We start from the raw sequence: 20,934 nt of genomic DNA, 5'->3' as shown, positions 1-20,934 counted from the left end.
ATGTCCTATGTTAAATCTGTTCTCTCCACATAAAGACCGGTACATTAACCATGTCTTATTTTCCCATTTTCTTTTCAGGGAGCCTGGATGGATTGTAATGCACATGGATAGACTGAAATGCTCAGCAGATGATTTTGCTTAAATCTCAAGTAAGACAAATGTGACGAGCTCTTCAATCACTGCCCTGGGATGTGTGGGCGATGTATTACATTTTACAAGGAACAGCATTTGGAAAAATTCCGTTTTCACTCCTCAGCCACTGTACTCTTTTAATTACTTGCTGAACTTGAAGAAAGAAGAACGGGAAAGGAAAAGGGCAGAGGAGACTTCAGAGAGATAATGAGATGGCTGCCTGCTGAAGTGAGGCAGCAGCATCATTAATGCCTGAGCTAAAGGAGGAACAGGCAGATCCTCACCTCTGTCCCCATGGCAGCAATGGGGTGGCTGCAGTCACTGGTTTGCAGTAACAAAGACACCAAGCTCTAGCAGCAAGTTCCCTACTTGAGTCAAGGGGTTTGTCTCATAGGGTGTGATGGAAGATCCCAGTTTAAGGCTCTGTAGAAGCAATCAAATAAATTCTGCCTCAAATCTCCACAAACCATTAATACGTCAGGAACCAGAGACAAATGAAAGTCTCTAGAGCTCCCTGGAATTTTACCACTTACTATGCCTATGCATTGCCTGGTGCACACTTCATTTTTACTAAAAATTTAGTGCAATGCAATAAATTGGGAAGAGCTGTCATACTAATTTTTTTTGGGGAATCCAATTTCAATCTTCCCTATGAAAAATGTGATTTGAAAACCCTTGTAGATATTGTTATCCAAGGACTACAGGTTGTTTGGTTGGATATGATGAACTGCTCCACACCAATGTGGACAATACCTTTGTTTCCTTGTAGATGCAAATATGGGAGCATTTTCCCAAGATCCTGCATTATTCCTGCTGCTAAACATACTCCAGGAGTTCTCAGGTGAGTACATACTTTTCTTACAGAGGTAACCAAGTTCTGACTCTGACATGATCAGAGGTCAAGCATCAGGTTCAAAAGTTTTGCAAAAGTAAAGCACAACTGAGAGCATTATTGTCTTTCAATATTATTATTGTAATATCTGATGATAAATGCAATGCCATAACTGTACAGCTTTAATTGAAATGTAAGCTAAACTGTTTGTTGATAGTCTCCTTCAATTGTCCTTTGCTAATTATGAAAATAATTCTAATAATTACTGTGCCCAAAATATCTGGGAAGGAGATCAAAATCACTATCTAAAAATTAAGCACAGTAGTTCAGGGGTTAAAGTCACATAAATGATGCCTTCTTTAAAAACACATCTCTATAGTTTGCATAGTCTGCTGTAGCAGAAAACTATAAATGAGACATATTTGAAACACACACACACACACACAAAAGGGAAGAAATCACAAGTATCAGATCAATTGGGATATTCTAGAATCTTCAGATTGAGATCTACAAAAAACATACACATCACAGGCAGAAAGTAAGTGTGAGCAGATAAAAGGGGACTTAAAACTGTGAAAATGTGATTACAAAAGAGAAATATTATACTATTAATGAATTCCAGGAAGAATTAACTTAGCCAGCTTGCCCAGTGAAAGATGTTGAACTCGGGATCATTTGAAGCCCATGCCACAGAGAGCAGCCTTTCAGAACCTGCTGGGGAGGATGTGTAATGCCCAGCCAGAGCCTGCTGGAGCAGATCCATGGGAGATCCCAGGGCTCTGCACACAGCCCTGGCTTTGGGGATGATTCTCACTGTGCCCTCAAGTAGGTCTGTTGGACCAGCCCCAGCACTGGGGGCATTTCACAGAATCACCAGGTTGGAAGAGACCTTCAACATCATTGAGTCCAACCCAGCCCTGACACCTCAGCTAGACCAAGGCACCAAGTGCCACTTCCAACCTTTTGTTAAACACAGCCAGGGTTGGTGACTCCACCACCTCCCTGGGCAGACAAATCCAGTACTTCAGCACCCTTTCTGTAAAAATGTATTCCCAATATCCAACCTATATTTCCCTTGGCCCAGCTTGAGACTGTGTCCTCTCGTTCCGTTGGCTGCTGTCTGGTGAGAGAGACCAACCCCCCCCGACTACAATCTCCTTTCAGGGGGTTGTAGAGAGTGATAAGGTCACCTCTGAGTCTCCTTTTTTCCAGGCTAAACAACCCCAGCTCCCCCACAGCACCCCCACATCACACACACCCACACATGGTGTGCCAAGTTCCAACAGGTAACTTCCAATCCACGTAATGCACTCCAGCTTTTAAAAAACACTGCAAGTCTTCATGTAGTAACCTTGTGGACATGAGAACATGCAATTTTTTGCAATTATTTTATAAGGAGAAGGGGAGAGGTTACAATAGGATTATGAGCAAGGACTCAGTTCTAAAATTATCTTCAGCTTTAACAATTCACAATTCTAACCCCCTCTCCCTTTTGCTTATTCCTAAAGCCTTTCTTCTTTTCCCTCTTGTGCTTAATCTGATCTAAATTCTTTCAGGATGTCAAGGGGATAAATCTGCTATTAAGAGCTACTAGTTTCCATTTGCTTTTTAGAAGTGGGTGTGTGACAACACTCTGAGGCATTACACAGGCAATTAGGTATGCACAGGATGCCCTGCTCCAGAGAGACAATATGCAGAGAAGTGGAGGCTAAAACACTTCTGCATTAACAGGAGGACCCTCCAAGTGCTTTGCAGAGTGTGCTCCAGGGCCACTCAATTGTCCCACAGTGTCAGTATTCCAAGCACAAGACATTTAACTCTGTTTCTTCTGACACCAAAGTATCAACGCAGGAATCAGGTATTTATCCAATGCCAGTAACAAGATTTCCACCTAGCAATTTTCTGCAACTTAAATGTAAATGATGCATGAAAAATGTGTTCTTATGAGATATTAAACACAAGCCAAGTGCTGTAACAAAGAAGTAGGAAACACCCCAATGATTTCTGTGTTTTGTCATCATCAATGACTGCAGCCTCTAGGAGCCTCCAGCTCCTGCCAACCCAGTAGCAAGTAAGGACTCAGTGCAGCTTCGAAGAAATTATGGTACTTTCTTATGTGCATTCAGAAAGAGACAGCCATGAAGCATTGCCTCACTAAATGTTATAAAAGTTCTTATAAATATTCATGTGCAGCATTTGTACTCTGAGTATTTAATCATTTCTTTACAAGAAAGGAGCAGGGAGAAGAGGAGAGGGAGAAATAGTTTCTTCAATTCCAAAGAGATCAAGGTGACAGAAGAGGCAAACTTGTGCACAGGTGATCTACAAATTAGTCAGCACTGGGTTTAATAAACTCAGAAACCTACAAAAAAGCATTTTTTCAGGTAGTTTTCTTTTTTCTTCACATCTGAAGTTACACAATAGTTTGCAGGGATTAACCTAATGATTTCTTTGATCATTTGAATTACTTGCATTTTGATCCTTCGAATTTTTACATCATTGGTTTTTGAAAATCAAGCCTCATTTGTCACTTCTGACATTTGTGTGAAGACAGATTCAGCAGCACTCCAAAGCTCATTGTCCCAGGTAAACCCAACACCAGAGCAGCAGCCAAACAGGGCTGGAGAGGCTTTGTGCCACTGCCACGCCATCCATCCTCTCACAGCTGCTGGCAACTAAAATAGCAAAGACTGAGAGCCCTGGCAGCATCTCATGCAAGCCCTGACCCTGGCACACAGCCCTTGATCAAGCCTCTCAGACCTAAAGTTTATCAATACTGCTGAGAATTAATATAGATTCCTGTAATACATGCTGACAATACAAAAGCCTGTTCAAAAGCGGCTTGTGCACAAAAGAGAAAAGATATTGCAGAACAGCTTTGACATCAAATTATAAGCCTAATAGAAAAGCCAAGAGATGTGGAGCACTAACACCTGAACTGCTCAGAAATCACCCAGCAGAGACAGCAGTGAGGGCTCCTGCCTTGCTGTGATGTGGCCTCCAAGCCAGACCAAGAAAGCCTTGGACACTTTTCCCTATCCTTCCACACCAGGAACAGCAGTTCTTGCTGGAGACACGTTACACTGAGCCTGGGGGTACCAGTGCCTTTGCAGACACCACACTCTGGATGTCCTTCCCCATCCAGGATGCTGTAAGCTCGAGATAAAAATAACAGTCGAAGATGTTTATTACTGCAGGCCCAGCTCCTTCACATACACCTTGGCTGGCAAGCAGAGCCAGTGCTGGCTGAACAGGCTGCAATAACAGTGCAAGAAGCTTATTGCTGTGCTGCTCCTGGTTCCCTGGTGGATCAGGCAAGGCAGATTCCTGCCAGCTGTACCTGTCTCTGCTCTCAGGTGTATTGGACAAGTCTCCATGGAGTCACCCCAGGCCCATGCCATGTTTAGAATTACAAAGCAAAATGAAAAGTGGTGCTGCCTTTTGCTTCCCTCAGGAAAACTGCCTCTTGCAAATGGTTTTATCATTTTCATTATATCCTGTTTGATTTGCTTTACCATCTTGACTGGAACAATAGCTAAGACATAATAGAAAAAGATTTTTCCACAGGCTGGTTCTAATTACATTAAATCTCAAGTGAGATAGGACATTTAAATAAGAAACAACAACTTCAGAGTCTGAGATAATGACATACCAAGATACCAGGCTTTTTGAGAGTGCCATTAAAATGATGCATGAAGCATTACAGCTACTCCAATCGGGTTTCAACACAAAAGCCATTCCTTCTGTGGCACAGTGCTGCAGAGAGAGGTCAGCACTTACTGCACTCAATGTGCTACTCAACAATTAGGAACCATTATCCCTTATGCTGAAGCTGCAACATAGACACAAGCTTAAATTTCTGTATGAGGTGAGGCAGTTGGGAATGCAGGGTCCCTGGGATGAATCACCTCATGAACCACAAAATAGAGTGGAGCAGCTTATGAAGAGCTCCTGGATTTTGTTGCGAGTTGTACCTTTAACATTTTGTCATTATAACTGAATTCTCTTAATTTCCTGGAAAACATTCTTTAGATTTTCTGGAACCATTGAAATATAGACATGTGAAATGGAGTCTGTGGCTGTGTGTCCTGCAAACACAGTTCAACCTGTCACAGTCCCACTACTTGTTAGTTTAACCTTGGAGCCACGGCACAGCTGCACTGCCGACACTGCTGCTTACGGGGCCCTGCAGCAAAAGTCCCCTGCTGGAAATCAAACCTGAGGAAAGGCAACTTCTGTGGGGAGGAAAGGACTTCAGGCACTTCTCCTGTGCCTCCCTTTCCTTTGGCTATTTAGTGCTAACCCAGGCAAAGGGAAGGAGAAGGGTTGGCCTGTGGGGATCGAGGGCACCCTCAGCCAGGTTGGAGACAACACTAATGGGGTGGGAGCATTGATCTACTGGAGGGCAGGAAAGCTCTGCCAAGAGACCAGGACAGGCCAGATCCGTGTGCCAAGGGCAACTGTATGAGGTTCAACAGGGTGAAGAGCTGAGTCCTGCCCTTGGCTCACAACTCCCTGCAGTGCTACAGGCTCGGGCAGAGGGACTGGAAAGGAGAAAAGGACCTGGGCAGCAGCTGAATGTAAGCCCAGGTGTGCCCAGGGGGGACAGAAGGCCGATGGCACCTGGGCTGCACCAGCAGGAACAGTGATCATCTGTCTGTGCTGGGCACTGCTGTGGCCACAACTCAAATCCTGGGATCAGGTTTGGGCCTCTCACAACAAGAAAGACATGGAGTGCAGGGGAAGTTTAGGTTGGATATTAGGGAAAATTTCTTCCCTGAAAGGGTTGTCCAACCCTGGCAGAGGTAGAGTCACCACCCCCAGGGGGACTGAAAAGCCATGTGGCTGTGGCACTTGGGGACATGGGTCAGTGCTTGGACACAATGATCACAAGGGTCTTTTTCAACCTTAACAAGTCTCTGATTCTGTAATGAGGGAGAGCAGTTCACCAATTGCCCTTGCTTACAGTTCATCACTAGGCTGAATAACCAACATCAAACCGTGGCTAAGTGACTCTGCTGTATGGCCAGAGCTGAAGCAGCTCTGTAGATACACAATGGGTATCACTTTCTTACCTGTCCAGCTAGTTTTGCATAGCTGTCATAGGAAAGTTTCAAGGAAATTCACGAGAGACTGAGGATTGAGAGACTTTGTTTCAGTCAATAAAAAGAATCTATGATTCTAAATTCTATAATCCGAGAATATAAACTTTCACAGTAACAGGTCAGTAAGTACAGCATTCTTGTCCAAGTAGCAAAACATTAATTCTCTATTAATAATCAAGTGCACAAAAGAAAATTTACAAAGTTTATTTCAGCACACAAAATAAAATTATTTTCTGGTGTATATTCCACACTTCAGCCTTGCCCCACTGAAGTGCTCTGACTGTGAAGATTGTCTGTGCTCACTCAGTGCCAGAGCAGGATGATGGCTCAGACACAGCTCAGTACTTGCAGTTCTATGACCACATGGCAAAAGCATTTGCTAAATGCAGCTCAGGTATCTGCACAGCCACTGCTGGGGATGCCTCTCTGAATAGAGCCCATCTGAACAGAAATACACATGCAACTATTACTGCTTATGACAATATTTAATTATACATTTATAATTAGAAAAAGAAGGAATTTAACTTGTACACCTTTCCCTATCAGCTACTGGTTTTGTTAACTTCCTTTAGACCCTTATGCTTATAAGACATCTGTAAGCTAAAATTAGATGGCCATGCTCACCTTCATGTACCCTTACTACTTCTCCTGACACCTCTGGACAGCCCCAGCTTTCAAATTGCAGCAAATCCACCTGTGGGTGAAGAGGAAGGATTGATTCATCTCAGGGAGCTGAACATCAGCAGTGAGCAGCAACAGCCAGTCAGAGGAACAGGGCTGCAAGGCCACAAAGAGCAGGGAGGTTGTTGCATCTCTGTCTCCCTCTGCTCGCCAGGAACCATCAGGGGAGGTTTCAGCAGGTTTTGTGCAGCCTCTTGGCCTGAATGGAGCCTGTTCTGAAGTTCCTGGGCTCACACTGACTGCCCTTTTCCACCACTCCCAGTTGCTGGCACACACCTTCCACACTGGAGCCCACTGAAAATGTGCAATTTTACATGTGAACTACACAAAAGGCTGCTTCTTCCCCAAACAGAGGAATAATCAGAAATCTTGCCAGTGTTGCTCAGGAGTTGAAACAGAGGCTGGTAACAAGAGGCTGCACAGGCCATGACGACCTGAGAGCTGAAGCAAGCTGAGGAGTGTCTCCCCAAGCCAGGACATCCCTGGGAGTCAGTGCCAGCACTGCAGTGCTGGTAAATCAGCAGCACAAGGGCAAAACCCAGAGCCTCAATTCCCCAATGGGCTGTGATCTATGGCACTTGCAGTAGCACACACACTCCTGATTTGCCATCCAGCTTTCTTCCTGCACAGGCTGGTGGTCTCTCATTAAGACCAAAATTTACAGAGCAGATTTCAGCTTTTATAGAACCCACTGTGCTTTCTAGAGATCCACCTTGTCTTTCAGTCAACTGAAATAACATTTTCTGTCTCTAGCTCCTGGGGGTTGTTTTCTCTTTTTATTTTTTTTTAAAGATGCATTTAGATCTTGCAATGCCTATTTCTCAGCCAGACTGTCAGGGATGTTAATGAGATTTATCCTCACAGTCTCTCTCTTTCTCTGCCCCCTTTCATTCTTTGACACACAAGTGCTTTTATGTTGCAGGAAATGAGGACAACAGAAAGCTGCAGATCCCATGAATGTAAAAATTGTCTTGAAGGCATGGAACAATCCAGCCCTAATTACAGCCAGCTGAAGCCTGCTCTCTTTGCACTGATACTTAGGTAATTAACTGAATACTGACTGATGCAAGACTCAAGTATGTCACTACCACTCAGATATTCAAGGTTAATTTTTGTATCCATCACCAACATCAAGCTTAATGGATATTATCAGCTAAACTCTTGAAAATCACTAACACAAGAGTCATAGTCATAGCAAGGACTATTTCCTTCAATGAGCTTGATGCCATCTTTCTTTAGCTGCAGAAGAAATATGTTTTACATTAATGAGGTAAATTCATTAATTTTGATCCATTTAATACTTGTAAATACTCACTTAAAGCCCTCAACTTAAATACACTGAAACCACAACACTGAAGTAATAAAATACCCCCCAAACTGTTCCAGTGGGCATTACATAGTAACACTTGTTTATTTCTCATAGTATGGCATCTTTATATTGGTTGGTGTGTGTATCCTCCTTGGTAAACTCAATATGGATTTTGAAAGCAAACAGTTCTACACTGCAAATCAAATATCCTGATTTGACTGCCAGTGCATTTATCTGAAACTATTACAGGAGGGGACAGCAGAGATAGAGCTCAACAAGTCTGAAATATCTGTAAGTCAGAACTGTGGATGCGCTTCTCCTCCTGCATGAACAATACATTAGTTTACATTGTGAGGTACCTGAACTGTACTTTCAGAGAAAAACCTGAATGAGAAAGTCAGTACCAACAAGAGAAAGTTGTCTTTCTTAGTTCCATTTTCAGCAGTGCTTTCCCTGAAAACAGGTTTTGAACAGATTCAATCCCTCTGACTGGTTTACAGCTGCACTGATAGGAGAAAAGAAGGTGTCACTACTTGTTATCAAGTGGCACTTTTATTCCTAGTTACTAATTCAAGAAATCACTGTGAAAAATTTGAAGTTTTTTTTAACCTGGTAAAGATGCTCACAAGAACAGCAATACAGCACAGTAAAGACACAGTAAAAGAGAAAACAGAGCTAATCAGTAATTGTTAAATCTTGGGTAGAGCAATGCAGCAGATAACTAACATGCATCTCATCAGCCTGCAGTGCTCTCAAAAAATCTGGGTGGGGAGGCAGGAATCTAAAGAATCTGGAACAGGGATTCTTTTCATTTTGTATTTTATTTGTCCTCGCACCTTCTTATCTAGTAATGGAAAAATAAACAATCCCAGTTATGTTTGCACATGGCCTACCATACTCCTTCAGTAGGAAAAGTCTGAATTTTGTGAAGTATCTTTGGAATGCCACTGTAATGTAAATCACAAAGTGCTGCCACCACAGCGAAGTTAAAGTGTAACCTGCAGTTTTCCCCAAGAGAATACACAGAATTTATATCACCAGAAATGGAAAGCAACAGAACAAAAATAAAAGCTTAGCAAAAAAAGTAGGTTAACTCATAGAGAGAATGATACACAAGACAAGGCTGAAAAACAAAGCAAGGCAGGTATTTTTGGAAATATTCTGAAGTCTCTTTAAGGCCCTGCCTATTTGCCTGTGAAGTATTTCTGCTTAAAATATAGATATGCTAATGTTTATATTTAAGATAGTCATGATTGGGCTGAAAGAACTCTTTGGAAGAACAAAGAAAGAAAGACTGAACACCATCAGCAGTTGGTTCTGAGTGCATTTTCAGACTTATCCTGGGGAGAGTTAAGGAATCACAGAATCATTAGTGTTGAAGGGGCTTCTGAAGGTCATCTAGTCCAGCTCCAGGGAAATGGATGTTTGAGAGGAAAAGTTGCACTCTGGATAAATTGAAGAAACCTTTTGATTCTGATAAGCCTCCAAAACTCCAATTATTTTGTGTTAAAGAAGGCACAAAGAAACGCTACTGCAGCAGCTCCCTGGATGAGGTGAATCCAACACTGCCCACAACCTTGGGACAGTGGCACTACCTGCATTCCATGGAAATCATTATTGCTTGCAGCAGGTTCAAATGTGGTAATTATCTTTTCCACCTAGAAGTTCATAGTTTTCTTAATTAGCAGGATCTGAACTGTATGCAGATTTTTGGTGGGTTTTTTGTTTGATTTTTTGGGTTTTTTTTGATGGGTTTGCTTTTTCATATTATTATTTTTTTTGTTTGGAAGAATGGGAATGTGTTTCTTGCCAAGGCCACATCACATAATAACAGACTAGAGAAAAATGAAAGGACCCAGCATGAAAAATACAATGTAATTATCACCAACTGAGCAGCTGATATAAGAAATGACAGAGTAAAATACTCAAGTTTCACACGATGGAAATTCAGGGAAAGTGAATTTGTAACAAATATTGAGCAAATGAAAAGAGGAGACTTCACCATAAGCAAAGCCTCTCACCTCCCAACCACTGAAATTTCCCTTCTCCTGCATAAGCAATCTGCCATCCCATCACAAAAGGAGCTACAAGACCCTCAGCAGCAGAGCTGCTCGGATGGAACTTACAGGAGAGCATGGCCAAAACAAAGAGCAGGAGCCCCACACACTTACAAGATGCTTTTTTCCATTTTGTCCTGTTTATTTCAGATTTCCAGCCATCACAATGGCTTGAATTCAGCAAACACAGCATCAGCTGCCTTCTATTGGCTCAACTGACAAGGACAGTATTTTTAACACCCCTGTGAAAGGCTCATTTTAGGGATAAGTCTATGTGAAAACAGAGACTACTACAAGTGTGAAAAATCTGAACTGCCCTCTGGAAAGAAGTGCATATAGGGACATGGAATAAATATTGTTAAATTATTGCTGGTTACTCTGTGAATATTTTGAATCAGCCTTCAGCCATTAAAACCTCTGCAGGAAAACCCTGGTTGAACCTGACAAATGAACATGCCAGGGTCTCAGGAAGAGAAATGTCTTTTTTCCTTAACCCCCAATCCAAACACATCCTGACTTTAGTACCTTCAGCTTCTTTTGAGATAAACATCCTTAATTTTGCATCTTTCTTTTGTAGATGTGTAATTGCAGTTAAAATGTTCCCCTTTCTGTTCCCTGTTTTACCTTGAGAGGGAAGCAGCTGTCCTGTTGTGCACAGGGAGCACACCCAGCACAGCCATCTGTGCCCAGCGCTTCTCCAAACTGCAAGCACACAGCAACTGATACAACACTTGGAGCCTGGAAAACTGTTCAGGAATGCACAAATGAAATACACTACAGAAATGTAAGATCATTCAAAGAGTGTTATTATTATTATCCTAAAAATCCATCTAAGCCAGTAGCTCCTGCCTGCCCCGACAGATACACTGCTTTATCTACAGCACACATGGATCACAACAGGCTCCTCTTTAGCACCAGCATTTTTTGCTCCTTCCTTGTTCTATGTGCCAAGCCAAAGAGAAGCAAAGCAACAAAGGCTGATGTTCTTGGAAAAGATTGGGTTCTGCAGGAGTCAGTGGGCTGTCTCATTTCATGCACACACAGGCTCGTGCTCTGTATGGTGAGGGAACCTCTGCAAACACGTTCCTGGTGCAGTCTTTTCAATGGGAAGCATCCCATGGAATGTGTGTGGGTCCTGTGTGTGGGACAGGAGCCTGAGAGGGGTTTCACAAGAATCCTCTGTGATGACATCTTGCTGTGTGGCTGCACAGCCAGGCAGGCTGAGGTGTACGAGGTGCCCACAGCCTCCCATTGTTACTGGGAAGGTGGTGACTTCCTCTTCATTGAATCTTTCCCCTTATTTTGATCTTCCTTCCTGATGATAAATGCACTTCTTATTATTCCAACCAATTCAACATTACTTTTAGAAATTTTATCACTCACTCGGATTTCACTCAGTGAGTCAAGTGGAAAAAATGCGTTCTCAAGCTGAGAGAAACCCTCCCATTTAAAATCCCTGAGCCAAGGGCACCTCCCAGGCAACATCCTCCAGCTATTCTCAGACACAGAAAGAATATGTGGACTCAATCAGTTCCCACCTAGACCATTCCAGAGCATCTCCAGCACAAAGGAGATCTATTTGCCCAGAGCAGCAACCCCTGGCTCTTCCCAGGCCTCATCCTACCCAGCTCATCCAGCACCTCCCTCAACTACAAAAACCTCTTCGTGTTCAGCTGATTAATATCTTCCTGTGCCAGCAGAGAAATCTATCCCATAGCATTGCTCTCCCTGTTCCTGGGCCTCTGATTGTCACTTTTATCAGCTGAATAATAGTATTTTGAAAGCAGAAACAATTACAGTAACCTATTTCCTCACTGAAGTCCTTGTCCCCAGCAGATTTATATTCAGTGCTGTTTTGTCAAAGTCTGGATGCACGAAGAAGTTGCTCTGCCAGGCAGGGATGTACAAGGAAACAAACAAAACATCACCTTCCAGTTTCCTAGAAATGGTTCCTCTAAACCCATGGTGGTTACAACCTGTTTGTATCCTCTCCTGATCTCCTGCACACAGACAAGCCAAGGTGCTGTATTTTGTGTAGCAAGAACGTGCAAGGGTTTGTGACTAGGATTGCTTTACAGCTTGTGCTGCTCATATTTCTGGCTCTAAAGTGCCCTACAGAAACCAAACATCCCACAGAAGTGCTCCAGCTCCAAAACTTCTACAAAACAGACATGAGAGCTGGAACTGTCTTTTTCTTGTTCTCATTAGACACATGAATGAATCAGATCTAAGGATCTGTGCACACCTTCAAAGAGAAAGGACTGCAGGGCTACAGGGAACAACAAAGAAAAGGCATTAACGAGAGCACAGTAAACCTGAAAACTTGAAAGAAGAAAAACATTTTTAAGTTCTTTTTGAGCTTCATTTGTCACTGCTGCAGACAGATGGAATCTGCAAGCCCTCCCTTCCTGCCAATGCAGCAGAAGACACTGACAGTATAGAAACAGCTCTGGCAACAAACCAGAGAACTCCTAAATATGGGAACTCAGTGAGGGAATAACCTGGCAGCTTCCTGAGCACCTGATGCACTGGCTGAGCTCTAAGTTCTTGCTTGGGAGTCTCCTAAGTGCTGGTCTGACTGTGCTCTCACAAGAGACACAGAAACCTCAGTGTGGATTTCAGACAGAACTGCTACAGTAATGCTGGCCATCTTCTGAAATCCCACCCTTAACCTCATGGGAATTAGGACATAACTCTTCTAACTGTTCTCCCATTGAAGTTCTAACACAGCCTATGATACAGGGGTGGAATGAATACCTCACCTGGACTAGTAAATAACAACAGGTACATTTGTGAGGTTCAGAAATGCAGTTCTAATTTTTCTACCATCAGTCACTTAGAGCTACTGTCAGATCTGTTCACTCTCCCTCTGAAAAAACAGGGTAGAATAAGAAAGAAGCATTTCAAACAAAACCACAGCACATAATAGATTTCCTTTGTTTTATTCATGACAAATGAAAGAAATGTGGTGAGACATCATTTTTGATCTATGCAGTTACATTACAGTTTTCAAACTCAGGCAGATTCTATTGTGCTGGGGTTTAGCACGGCTTTGAGGAGAGCACAAACATCTCCTTTCACTCTTTTGCCTCAAAAGACATGGAAACATCATCTTGGTGGTATTAAAGTGGTATTAAAGATATGGTAATTCCCCTCTACCCTTCTAAAATAAAGAAGAAAAGCTTCTGGTTTTAGTGGCCAGTTCTACATTGTTACAAAGGCACAGAGCCCAAAATGGGATAGCAAGACAGAGCTGGGGGTCTTCCTGCTCCCAATTTAACTTTAAAAAGTAGCACAGTTTTGTATTCCTGACTAGTAAACTGACATTAGGGAGAAAGGCATAGAAGTATTTCAGATGTTTAATACCCAGCTATGAATGGCACAGAAAAAGATAAGCAAATAAGAAGAGCAAAGAAAAGAAGAAAATGGAAAAGGATTTTTGAGGAAATATTCAATGTCAGCGGAAAAGAACGAACTTCCCAGTCTGCTGTGTGTGTCTTTCCATATATCTTTTCATAAGTCACATAAAGTACTTAAAATATAACAAAAAACAGGGACAGAGCTGCTTCTACAACCTGTTCCAAACTGCAGTTTGCTGGGCATTGGGTAGGGAGACAGTCAGCAATGGAGAAACAGCAAAATCTTTTTGTTTTTCAATGATAAAGAGATGGGATGAACCCACAGGAAGAAATTTCAGCTACTGAATAAAGCACCAGACACTAAAATTCCAACTCTTTGCTAATGAATGAAGCTCACAAAATCACATGTTTGGCTCTTGTAGGAATTCTCTATTTAAACACTGGTAATAGTAAAACAATATTATCTATAATTCAAATTATCCTATGGTACTGTATTGGAAATAATAAGATGACAGAAAAATGAGTTACCACTTAAGTCTGAGGCACTGAATCCATTCACATGTCAATGGTTGGCTTGGCAAAACCTCTTGCAGCCACTGGTAATAAATTCTGCTGAAAATTTCAAAACTTCCAACTTTTCCAGACAAGCTCACTTCACCCCCTTCTCTTCATGATGGCTGGTCAGGGCAGCAACATTTTCTGTGAAAGACAGGCAAGAAGATTATTTCAAATAAATTTGACATCTGATTTATTGCAAATTTTCCTTGAGTGACCTCCTGCTATCTTAAATACCACAGGAGCTGTGTAAAAAGACACTTGAATTCTCTTCAGAATCCTGGCCACATAGCTGGGCACCCCAGACTTGTCCTCGTCCTTAACATTTCCCATTTCTTTTCCATTCCCCAGGAACACACTGCTGCTTTAATTGTGCCTGCCCAAGAGTCACGCTGCATCTTTGCAGTTAAGATGAAGACAGGTTGGAGGAACAGGCTGAGGAAGAGCCTGTAGAGAACCTACTGGAAGAATTAAGGACCTTTCCTGGGAAAAGGAGCAGAGCTCTTTGGAGTTTTTCAAGGAGACAGCACTGTCCGGTTCTTTTGGGGTTTCATTTGTGGGGCTGGTTTTTTTCCCTCCTCTGGTATTCTTGTGACTTCAAGTGTGAACACATTTGTGAGTGACAAAGTTGGCAGAAAGAAGGCAAACACAAATCATTTGTATAGCAGCAGCCACAAATAACAAGGAGCAAAGTACTTAAACTTCTGTGCAAAGCAAACACAGCCTACGGAGGGCACAGGCTGAGCAGCACAACCAGAACACCTTGACAACAATTATCACCACAAAAGGACCTTTTAGGACATCTGAAGGGAAGATTCTGAAATAGCTCTGCAGATGAATAGCAACGAGTAAAATTAGAAAGAACCATCCTAAGAGAAAACACACATTATGTGCTTGAAAATGGACTTAATGAGAAGGGTGAATACCCTCTCATTGAAGGCAGGTAAGGGAACAGCCACTAAATTAGACTTCAGCTTGTGGCTCATTGTCTAAATGGAGATATGAGAGATGAGTCAAAAGCCTACTCTAGATGGAGAAGATTGAATCTTCTCCTAACCCGAGTGTTACCAAACAATTTGCTTTTGCAGATGGGATTGGCCAGAAATAGGATTCAAGAGAAGAAAATGAATGAGAACTGAGGCCTGCAAAGCCTCCAGGAATGTTGAGGGGACACCACAATCCTTCGTAGTTTTGAGAACCTCACACAGCAGCAAAATTCTTCTTTGCATATTATCAAGTTCTTTGAAATAGAAAAAATAGCCCTGAAGGAAAGAGAAATCAGCCAACACTTCATGGCGTGGAATGGCTGCACTGAGAGATTATTTAAAGTGTCTGCATAAGGAGATGTGTTTGTGTAGAATGTTAACCCATTCCAAAATGTCTTTTTTTTTCTGGCTAGAAGAACAAGAGACAGGGAACTTTGTGGATTCAGGCAGGATGCTGCAGTTCAAGCAGCTGGCCAGGGGAGGAGGGAGGATGGATTTCTCCTCCTTTAGTGTCCACCAGCCTGCAGGACCTGTTCTCAAACTGTGGACACCTCTGGGCAAATGTCTATAGGGAACACCAAACCAGGAAACATTGCCAGAGCTGTATCTATATAACAAAATATCAAGTTACACACATTTTTAAATTTTACCTGCATGGAAGTATTTGCACTTCTGTCCTAAAATTCTGCAGGTTTTGCCCAGCAGTACAAAGGGTTCTCCTTGCATTTCTTTTTTTGCTTGTGCAGCTGCACTCCAACACCTCTGGCACAGCTGGAGATGGCAGAGATTCACTGCCACAGCTGGATATAAATCTGGTGTTCCTGTGGCTTGTGAGGATCACTGAGGTGTTTTATAGGTGCCACAGAAAACATTTTATCTCCAACATCAGCATATTGCACATTAAATGGTAGCTAAGGCAACAGGTGGCACAGAGATCACAGATACATTTGTCATTGTACTCACAAGCAGCACAGGGGCTTAAAAATACACAATCTACCACTCCAAAAGAAAAGACTCAAGCCACTCCACATTCACTTCAGTTCCAGTGCCCGGTACTATAGATTAATTTAAAACATTTGAAGTTAATTGACAAAGATGTGCAATCCTTTTTAGCTGCTGCTCCCAAGAGGCAATTCACACGGATGGAGTACATGGAGCTGCACACGAGTCCCTCTCCATTTTCCCTTGGCTTTCTGTGCAGGCTCAGGCAGCAGAAGCTCCTCTGCATGGAAAGAGCTGCCATGTGCCTCGCTCCCCTCGCCTGTCCTCACAGCACAAAGGGCAGGAATGCTCAAGAAATGAATCACAAACATCCCAGCTCTCAGTGCCAGGGCTGGAGCAGCTCCCCGGCCTGTCAGGCTGTGACAGCCAGGGCTAAAGGGACACCTCCTCACAAGATGAGGAACAGGAAGGCCGTTTCAAACCCCTCCATCTGAATTATGATTGCTGACTGTATAAGGAGGCAAAAACGGAAGCAAATCCACAAGGAAACAAAGCATTGTTTGGGAAAGGTTTTTCCTATTCATGTTGATTGCAAGTGAACTCTTCCCGAGCTGTGAACAACTGGTGATGCTTTAGTGTTCAGTACATGGCCTGATTTTATCATAAAAACTCGTCCTTGCCTTCAGCTGCCTGTCAGATTTGCCAAGCTGATAGATTCTGGCAACACTTGTGCTGTTTAATGTCTCAGCATGTTGTATCTTGGACACAAACCCCTGCAAAAATACCTAATTATAAATATTTACATTTGTTATCCTTTTTGCATGATACAGTAAAGAGAGGGAAAACAGATTCTTTCCACTGAATCAGTAAACCATGACAACATCACAGGGTCAATTATCCATGAGCAAAGCATTCAAGGGGATTGAAATCCCCTTGAGTGGGATTCCACAGTGCTCCCACACACGGTGTGCAGGCCAGCTTTGCCCAGGAGGCTGCAGGGAGCACCTGGCCCAGAAAACACCAGGAATTCCAGGAATGGCCCCAGAGGGACATTGCTGCTGGTTGGTGCTGAGCTCCTGAGAGGCCACTCAGGTGGTGGCATTTTGAGGAGTCATTACCCAGCCAAGGAAGAGATGTGCTCTTCTTTCAGAGTAATAACTCCTTCACTTCCAAATGGTCTCCTTGGGCAAAGAAATGCTGTCCACAGAATAGATCCACTCTTGAAGGATACAGGGAAAGCATCAGTACAGGGAATGTGCAGCCCTTGACAGATATGTTAATACAAATTCACAGAGGTACACAACAAACTCCAAAAAAGTTTAAAAGTCAAAACTTCTGATACTTTAAAAATATTAAACACACGATGACTGTTTAAAATAGAACTGATTCATGGGGAGAAAGGAAGCACTTAATGACTTGCTCATGCTTAAGGACTCTTAAATAAAACAAGTATCTGTTACTCATGCGTTTGAAGGATTTGCTACTCTCAAGCTACTGATTTGAAAAGCTTTTGACACAGCAAGATGAAGACACATCCCCAAGGGCTGCTGTGTGAGCTGAAAGCCTGTGTGCTCTCAAACACTCTTCCTTTCATTGAAGAAGGGAAAGATTAGCAAGAGGAAGAAAAAAAATAAAGACTTAACTGTTTTGGCTTTGGAAATGAGGTTTCAATAAGATTTTCTGGCCTGAAGAATCACCAAAGAACCCCAAACTATCATGTGAAGAAGTAGTGATGGAATTTGAGACCATCAGAGGCTATCCAGGCCCTGAGCTGCATCTCTCCTCCTGCTATTTTTATTCATTAATTATAGGCCTAATATTACAAACCCAATACTATTTCATAAGAGGAGAAAATTAGAAAAAACAGAAATTACTATTAGTCACCCTCCATCCTTATGAATGAATCACACAGTACAAACTTCAAACACGGGGTTTATCAAGGCTTGGCCAAAATGCAACTTTTGGCTACGGGATAGCAGGCAGCAACAATGAAACAACACAAGCCTCTGCTCCATTTTTACTGCTCTGTGCTCCAACAATTTCTTCTCCCAACAGCTACTGAAAACCCAGACTTTTATTGGTATTTCACATTCACAAAAGCCTATGAACAGCTGAATGTGGCTTTCCAGAGGGTTCTTGGCACAACCACACAAGCTCAGGTAGCAGCATGGACACGGGGAGAAGGAAAAGCTGGCAGTCTTTGGCAAAAAAAAAACTGAGAACAACAATAAACAACCCCCAATCCCAAACCCTCAAATGACTGTTTAGGCAGCTTTCTTTCACAAACTAACCCCAAAACTTGCACTGGGATTGCAATTTGCATTTCAGCCCATTCTCCCCCCATCCCTGTTTGCCCAGTTTTATTAGAACCATCTGCAAGATCCTCCCCTTCCAGTTTCTTGTGTCGGTTCATCTGGCAGCTGCACTTTTTCATCCATTGAAAAAAAAAATCTTTGTTTCAAAGTTGTTGAGACATAAGGTCTTTGACAGGCTAAAAATTATCTTGAAAATCAACACAGAAACCACATCATATGCTGTTCTTTACATACTGAAGGGGAAGAATGGCAGCTAGAATATATATATTAATGGGAAGATAAAAGAGGGTTTTCGGGATCAAGAAAAATTTTACCAACTCAATTTATCTGACAAAAGCCACAATTTACTGAAGTACTGCAAGTTGCCACTGCAGAAGCATTTCAGGCTCTGCATTATTGCTGACAGAAACAAGAGAAATGCAGAGAAATATTTCCTTACAGCAGCTCTTGGCAAAACATAAGCGAGGGGAGTGCTAAGGGAAGGAGGAATGTTGGTGAAGTGAAATAGAGTTTGAATTATTTTCTTTAAATGTAATACAAGTATTACAAGTTTTTAAATATAACATGCTTTGCAATCCCCTTCATTAGCCTGTGCATGGTGCTGCTTAAGTTTCCATCTTTCTCTGTAACCCTCCTAAAAGATCTTTGTTCCCTTCTGTGTACAGATGTCTGTGCTGTCACCGAGGTGTCCATCCTGATGGGACAGCTCCTGCTGGAGGGCAGGGCACATCAGCACTGCTGAAAAATGGCACAAATCCTGGACCTTGAATTGGTTCAGATATTGTTCTTCTCCAAATTGTTTCTGCTGAAGCATTCACCTCGTTGCAGAAGAACGGCACAACCTTCACTTTTGGGGATGAACAGAGAATTCTCTTCCACATTTCTCCAAATCTTCTCATAAGACATTTTTAATAAAGAAAATTCACATCAAGTATGAACACAAAACACTCAAGCAGCAGAACTCCTACTTTCCCATTTAGATTAATACAAACATTTTCTTTCTTATGTTACTGCTATTTAAAAGGTAACAAATAACTACAGACAATATTCAACTGCCACCAAAGAATGTTTGTACATGTGTAAATTTAAAGAATCTGTGACATGAATTGAACTATTTCAAATCTCCCCAGAGTTCCAGCAATGCTGGAAATAACTTTCTCCACATAAGCACATGAACTGCCTTTAACTATCAATCACATCCAAGCCCTGCTGTCATCTCCCCTGACCTTCCTGATTCTGTTTTATACAACCTCCAGCCCACGTCTTCCCTAAGCAAACTCCTAATTCCTTCTTTAACTAAACAAGGCCACTTCAAGTTTCTCAAGCACTCTGACAGGATTTCTATAGCTTCTACATTGGGATTTGCCATTTTCTTCCCACACTTTCAATCCTCATAGAACAGTTTTGGGTTTAAATAAAAGTATTATGCAGGATTTCAAAATTTCCATGAACAAATTGGCTTATTTTCTCCCTTGAACTTTATCATAAAACACACAAAACAATTTAAGTGGTTTTAATTGCACAGGCTCTAGGAAAAAATAGGAAAATATAATAATTTGAGTTGACAGATTATGTAAGGCAGACTTTAAAAGTATTTTCAGAAACACTGGAAACAGCATTATCATAATCTAACTTCATAAATTTTATATGCAAATAAAAAATTAAAAATGCAGACCTGAAAATATTTAAATAAATCCATATATTTTAATGAATAGCATAAAAAAAGTAGATCCACTCTTGAAAAAGTGTCCTGGAAACACTCAGGAGAATTCATGGAATAACCACAGAGTTTGTGCTTCTGTGATCGATGAGCAGGAGAGATTTTTATTCAAACACTTAACAATACTTTTGTTAGCATATACATCGCTCCATTGGCTTATTAGAAATTTTGGCAAAAATAAGACATCTTGTGAAAGCAAGAAAGCTGAATAAAACCAAAGACTGAGAGAACAAGCTTAAAATTTCTCTTCCCTCCCCACCCGCCCAATGCATTGCAAAAAAAATACCATTTTGATGAATAATCTCTTCCAAATCCTCTTTTCCAGTCACTTTTGATCTTTACAGAATATATACATTTATATAAGCCAGAAACAACCACAAAAGCAATTTCAAACCCCCATCTCAATGCATACCCCTGTTTCAAGGTATCATGAATATATTAAGCTAAAATTGCAAACAAAGGAAGGCTTGGGACCATAAAAAAAATTACACCCTGCTGTTAATGCCATTTTTCTTGCTCTTGAATATGTGATGTCGATTCCCTGGTTTCCATTCAACAAATAAAGCTGTGAAATGGCAGTGGATTTCCTGCTCCAAGTCCAGGCCTGCATCCAAACAATTCTAACATTAAAACTGTGGCTTCCAGCCTCAAATATTCCCCCCCACAGGAACAAACACTCCCGGATGTATGACAGAGGTTATCAGAAAATCTTACTGAATTGGGGTTAGAGGAGAAAGCAGCAGATTGAACGTGTGCACGGCATTCTCCCTGTGAAATCTGTTCCTACAGAATGAAGTTCTGGAGAGCAGAGGCTGCTGTGAGGCTGCTGAACAGCTCCATGCCAGGGCCAAAGGCAAACGCAGTGCCCAGCCTCAGCGGGACTGCAGAATCCTGCACGGCTGCCACGAGAGCCCCAGGACAGACCCAACGGGGACAGGCCC

The 20,934-nt window shown here is 42.1% G+C and overlaps 1 protein-coding gene and 1 long non-coding RNA gene across 6 annotated transcripts in view; one reads left to right on the top strand and one right to left on the bottom strand.

Moving 5' to 3' along the window:
* LOC107209401 overlaps positions 1-19,021 on the top strand; it is a 47,846-nt gene extending 28,825 nt beyond the window's left edge. Inside the window, exons 2-6 of one of the 2 annotated variants that reach the window (XR_004498861.1) lie at positions 79-149; positions 902-973; positions 7,673-7,791; positions 14,382-14,973; positions 18,939-19,021. This is a non-coding gene — a long non-coding RNA (uncharacterized LOC107209401). Of the gene's footprint in view, positions 1-78; positions 150-901; positions 974-7,672; positions 7,792-14,381; positions 17,418-18,938 lie in introns of those variants that run through there. The other variant, XR_001523593.2, reaches the window with a different exon arrangement.
* Positions 1-20,934, bottom strand: part of PEAK1 (pseudopodium enriched atypical kinase 1) — a 109,680-nt gene that overhangs the window by 47,994 nt on the left and 40,752 nt on the right. For all 4 annotated transcript variants that reach the window (XM_015639099.1, XM_015639105.1, XM_015639103.1 and 1 more), the window contains exon 2: positions 14,004-14,174. The gene's annotated coding sequence lies outside the window, so the exon portion shown is untranslated. The remainder of the gene's footprint in view (positions 1-14,003; positions 14,175-20,934) is intronic.

The sequence above is a fragment of the Parus major genome, chromosome 10 (genome assembly GCF_001522545.3).
Source record: "Parus major isolate Abel chromosome 10, Parus_major1.1, whole genome shotgun sequence".
Taxonomy (NCBI): domain Eukaryota; kingdom Metazoa; phylum Chordata; class Aves; order Passeriformes; family Paridae; genus Parus; species Parus major.
This window is presented reverse-complemented; position numbering and strand designations above follow the sequence as displayed.